Here is a 6,472-nt window from a genome sequence, read left to right as displayed (position 1 = left end):
AGAGTGTTCCATAAGATAGAGAGTGTGATGAGGAGAAACGGGATGGATACGACAGATGTGGAGCAGGCAGGAGGAAAGGAAAAGGGAAAGACAGAATGAGGTCAGCAGGGAAGAATATTAAAGGTATCAATGAAAAAACACACTATCAGGCAGATATTTTAATTGAGCACCTACTACATGCAGAACACAAACTATATGCTTAGAATACAACAGATAATAATGAGACCACTGTTTTTGAATGTTTACAAAGTGTCAGATACTATGGTAGCAAGTTACATACTTATTTTCTGTTTTAATCCTAACAGCTCTCTGAGGTGAGGATTCTAGCCCTGAACATTTAATCAAAGCTAGTTAGTGGCAATCAGAGATTCCTAAACTGAGTCCATTAAGATAATATACTTTCCTTCTCCTCCCTCATCTTCCTTTTAATTTTTATAAGATTTTTTTTAAAAAATGCATTTTCATATATTTTAAAGTGTAGAAATATCAGAAAACACTGCTAATAGCGTAAAAAGTAATGAGATTTTTCAAACCTATACTATTTTAAAGGACAAGAAAGAACATCCTGACATTGATTGCTAAAGAATGTATGAAAGATCCTGTTCTTAACACTCAAATCGACATTGAGTACCATTGTTTTTAAAAATGCCCATTTCATAAAAAGAAAGGGAAGATCATTGTTATTTTAATTTGCATTTCTCTAAGACTACTGAGGTTTTACCGTTTTTCATGTTTTTGGTCTCTTCTACATTGTATGTCTGTGTTACACACGAATATCTTTTATTTTTCTTACTGATTTATAAAATGATATTAAGAATATTAACTTTGTCTATTATATGTAGCAAACTTTTTTCCTAGATTCTCTTGTTTTGTTTATAGTACATTTTGACATAAAGAAGCTTTTCATTCTTGTGTAATCGAATCTACTGAACAATTCCTTTATGTTTTCCTCGTTCGCTTTCTTCCCTTTGGAAAGGACTTCTCCACCCCAGGAGCAGCTTTGTTATCTGCTAATGGGCTGGGTTTGGAAGGAGGCTAGGGACATGGATTGACTCAGAGGAGGAGGAGGAAGGGACTCAAGACAAATACAATGATGGGGCTGTCGCCAGGAGCAGGGATGAGGCCCAGGGATTGGCAAATAGAAACTGGATTGCATCAGTGTACAGAAGGCAGACACGGAGAGGACACTATGTAGACTTGGAGGCTTGAAGGCTGGGCTGTAGAGCCTGGTATTGATTGGTTAAACAGGAAATAGAGACTCATGCCAGCTTTACCCGAATGGGAATCCCAGGTGGGAAAGGACACTATATAAGGGTAAATTTGCTAGAAGTTGCACAAATGCAGGGAACCAGAGGGCTGGGCTGCTGTTGCTGCAATCCAGGCCTCTGATGATGACATACCACATTGGCAGGTCCAAGAAATAACAGTGATAAGAACAAAACTAGGATTTTGTGACTCGGCACACTAGGAGACACACAAAAGGTAGGTTTTAAAAAATGTCTTCAGTGTTTGGAGGAGCAGGTGAGGTTTCTGTTTCAATGAGAGCAGCAGAGAGATTTGTGAGGATGAACTGGGTTCAGGTGCAGTGCAGGTAAAACCTACTCATAGTGTTGGGATGTTCTCATTTCTTAGCAATGATGAAATATCCAATCATCTATCCCATGACTAAGGCAAGAGAGAGCAGCTCACTGGCGGAATGAAGGAAGCCTGAGATCTAGCAGGAAACTGGGTGGCTTATTCTCTCTTCCTGAGCACATGGCTCTGAGCAAGGCCTGTGCTTGAAGGAAGACAGCTACTAGCTGTCTCCTCAGAGGTGTTTGAAAAGGACTAATTACTGAGCCAGAGCCTCAAAGGAATACTTTTGAGAAAAGACAACTTGCATGTTGGTGTTGGTGCTTGGGGTGAGATCCTCTAAGGAGGGCTGCCAGATGAAATACAAACCTCAGCTACATTTGAATTTCAGTTAAACAGTGAAAAAAATGCTAGAATAGTATTACCCAAATGTTTTATGGGAGATATATATATATATCAAAAAATTATTTGTTGTTTATCTGAAATTCAAATTTAACTTGATGACCTGTATTTTCATTTGCTAAATCCAGAAGCACTACCTATAGAGGAGATCCCAGAAGTCTCCAAGAATATGGCAGTTTGTATTAGCAGTTGGTGAATGGAAAACATGACAGGAAATTTCAACTTCCCAAAAAAGAGAAGATGCAATCAAGCAGGAGGAGGAGATAATAAGTTCAGAATAGATGAATTAATCGATATGCTTTTCTTAAGCACTTGCCTTGTACTGTTCTGGATGCTTTGGGGGCTTCATCAGGAGCTTACAATGAGTTTTGTTTTATTTATTTTGATTTTTAAAAATATATTTTTATTGATTTTAGAGAGGAAGGGAGAGAGTAAGAGAGAGAGAAACATCAATGATGAGAGAGTATCATTGACTGGCTGTCTCCTGCACACCCGCTGCTGGGGGACGAGCCCGCAACCCGGGCATATGCCCTGACTGGGAATCAAACAGTGACCTCCTGCTTCATAGGTCAATGCTCAACCACTGAGCCACACCAGCCGGGCTACAATGAATTCTTATAGTAGTTTTTTTTTTGTTTGTTTTGTTTTTGTTAATCCTCACCCGAGGATAATTTTTTTTCTTCAAGTGTATTCATGACAGTCACAGGAGGAAACTGAAAATACATTCAGCAGAGCTTTTGAGCATTAGAAGCAACTATTTATAAAAATCTTGGAAGAATGATCTCCAGGTCCATTCATGTTGTCACAAAGGGTAAGAGACCCTTCTTTTTTACAGCCACATAGTGTTCCATTGTGTAAATCCACTCACCTGCCGATGGGCCCTTGGGCTGTTTCCAGATCTTAGCTATTGTAAATAACACTGCTATACACATAGGGGTGCATATATCCTTTCTGATTGGTGTTTCTGGTTTCTTGGGATATATTCCTAGAAGTGGGATCACAGGGTCAAATGGGAGTTCCATTTTCCCGAGGATAATTTTCAATTGATTTAAGGAAGAGTGGGAGAGAGAGGGAAAGACAGAGAGAAACATTGATGTGAAAGAAACACACTGATTGGTTGCCTCTTGCACGGGTCCTGACCAGGACCCAGGCTGAGGAGGAGCTTGCAACCAAGGTATATGCCCTTGACTAGAATCAAACCCGGGACCCTTTGGTCCATAGGCCAGACGCTCTGCCAACTGAGCCAAATCGCTAGGGCTAGTTAGTCCTTTAACAAGCATGAGAACCAACTATGTGCTGGGTTCAGACCTTGACACTAAATTATCAAATGAAGAAGATAGTGGCACTCACAACAGTAGGGGAGACTAGAGTAACTCAGGGAAAAAATTTGGAGACCAATTCAAGATGGAATCTAATTGGAAACTAAAACTGTGGCTTCTAAGAGCAACAGAGTTTGCTTAGAAGTGATGTCTCCTCTATCTTCCTGGCTTTGCTTAGTTAGCTTTGAGAAGCAGACATAGTTCAAAGGAAGTAGCAATCAGCTGAAGGCCACACATTAATTAGAGGACAGGTGCTTCAAGCCAAGCCTTGAGTCACTCTAGAGCTCTATCCTTGGCTGCAAGGGAACAGCTCATGAAACATACGAATTGTTAGCACTGACATGAAGATGAAAAGGTCCGCTCTCATTGCAGGAATATTTTCTGAAAAGAAAGTGTGGAGCAAGAGCCTTCTTCCTCCAGCTTCCCCTCTGCCTCCACATTCCTGGATCCTTTGTAAAGGGATTTCTTCTGTAAGAAAGTTGTGAGTGGTGGTGAATTTTCCTGATGAGGATGAAAGAGGGTGAAGGGTTCCTTGCTTGACAGACCTGGGAAAGCTGACCTAGAACTTCCTTCTGTCAGTCAGGGCTCTCCTTCATGTCTCCCTCTACCCTGCAACGTTGGTGGCTCAACATCTGACACAAGATTGGCTGTGAGGTCATGAGATCTTTGCAACCCAATGTATGGGAAACTTGGCACCTCACTTACAGCATGGTTTCTCTTATCTTAGGGCATGACTGATGCAGGGCCAGGACAGAGGCACTCATTAATAGTTTTAAGAGTACTTCATGATGAATATGAGTTATGATCAACATATTTTCAATTATTCAGAAAAATCCTGGGAACTTTATTTTCAGATGGGGGCCCAAATCTCAGAGATGAAATGTTAGGGTCAAGACTTGGGGCCTACCTCCTTCTCATCCTGTATCTCATACTTGATTCATGTCACAGCTGCCTGTCTTCGAGGCAATTCCTTGTAAATATATCAATTAAACCTTGTTTCTGGGAACCATCTTCTGAGGACTTGAGCCCTTAGATAAAAGAACTTATTATAAAGGGATTTGGCCTCTAACTCCAACCCTTCTTACTACCATTTACTGAACACACCCTGTATACCACGCATCATTGTGCTAAGCAGTTTGTAGTCTCCATCTATGTAAACTTCACTGCAATGATAGGTATGTGTGTATGTATACATGGTTGTTTGTGAGTGTTACTTGCTTGACCTCATATACTAGTAATTGATTGGGTCAGATCGCTACCATTCTAGCCAAGGAGTGTCTAATTCTAAAGCTGCTATTACCTACTTTAATATTCCTTTTTCTAGACTTTTGTTCCTTTCTTCGAAGTGCTAACAAAGTGATTTTCAAACAAGCTTTCATTTAAAAAATTTCCAAGTTCTTTCCTACATGTTTGTTCTGTCACAGACATAAAAGGAAGAGAACAAAAACTATGATCCCCCAAAGGACTCTCAAATTTGGAATTAATTTTACTAGTCAACCAAGAACTATCACTTGTGAATGCATTTTTAGGATCATGTTTATAATTTTGCTGTAAGTCAAAAACATCTGTTTGTTTTAACAAAGGTATCTAGCCCTGGCCAGGTGGCTGGCTCAGTTGGTTGGAACATCGTCCCAATTGGTCAGGGTTGCAGGTTTGATCTCCAGTCAAGGCACCAAATATTTTTTAAAAAATAAAATAAGGTCTTCAAAGTTTAATTATTGATTTATTCAGTCTTTAAACACCTTTGTTTCCAAACAGCATAAGTACTGCTCATCTCCAACAATGTTAGTCTTTCTAGTGCTTACCTTTAATAAAGACTCTACCACAGTTTCTCAATTAGATGTGACTAGCCCAGTTTTTTGTCTTTGGATGAAATTTTCAGGATTGACATCTCAAGAAGGCTCAAGTACTTTGCTTCAGGCATATATCCTCTCATCTATCCATGAGGAAGGCCCAGAGTTGATTTTCCTGAAGGTTTGAGGTGAGGAAGAACAGTCATTGTGAAGAGAGATGACCTGGGGCAGGAATTGGAACTGGCACAGCCCCTGACAGGGAAGATCCAGAATAGAGCCCCTGTGTACTCACCTGCTCCACGTAGTTAGTTAGCAAATATTTACCGAGCATCCACAATGCTTGCATGCTAGCTGTACAGGGACTCTGGCACATGGGAGCTCATATCAGTTTCCTCTTCCTACACAAAATGCCTGCAAAGTATAAAAGGTCAGTGCCCAACTTGAAGTTCTTATTACAGATCCTGATCTGCAGGTTGGGGACCATTAATTTTTTTCTTTCTTAAGCTCACCTATTTTGAGGTTTTACCATTTGCCTGGTGGTATGCTGAATATGTGTGTGTGTGTGTGTGTGTGTGTGTGTGTGTGTGTGTGTGTGTGTATTACAGAGGAGGAGAGAGGGATAGGAGGGGGAGATAGAAACATCAATGATGAGAGAGAATCATTGATCTGCTGCCCCCTGCAGGCCCCCTACTGGGGAATAAGTCTGTAAGTCAGGCATGTGCCCTTGACCAGAATCGAACCTGGGACCTTTCAGTCCACTGGCCAACACTCTCTCCACTGAGCCAAACCGGCTAGGGCTGCTAAATATTTTTATATTCATCATCTAAGACTCCGGTTCCTTGTCTGTGAAATAGAGGCAATAATAGTAGCTATCTTGTGGAGTTACATTAAATGAGATGTTGATGATGATAATGGCCATGATTTGTTGAGAGTGAACCCTGTACTAGGCACCACCATTAGCACAACAATTATTTCACTCAACCCTTATAAAAACCATGAGGTGGGTACTCTTATTAGCCACATTTCACAGATTGAGGCTCAGACTGGTTTAGTTAATTGCCAGGCTCACAAGGAAAATAAGTGACAGACTTTGGACTCTAATCTAGGTTGGTCAAAGGTTAAAGCTATGTGCTCAACCACTGATCCATGGAGTCTTCCTAATAAAAGTGGGAGAAGATTTTAATGTACTGTTTGGTAATGGTTGCCCTATGTTGGTTACTTCTAATCCATTAATCCATTTTACAACACTATAAATAAACAGTTTAAAAAATTAAAAACTTCTCTGCTAAATCAAATTAGACAGATTTATTCTTTTTTTAAATATATTTTTTATTGATTAGGTAATTCAAATTGGGCCCTTTTCCCCACTTTACCCTCTCCCCCCAC

This window comes from Myotis davidii, unplaced genomic scaffold, assembly GCF_000327345.1.
Source record: "Myotis davidii unplaced genomic scaffold, ASM32734v1 scaffold499, whole genome shotgun sequence".
Classification (NCBI taxonomy): domain Eukaryota; kingdom Metazoa; phylum Chordata; class Mammalia; order Chiroptera; family Vespertilionidae; genus Myotis; species Myotis davidii.
Note: the sequence above shows the minus strand (reverse complement) of the source record.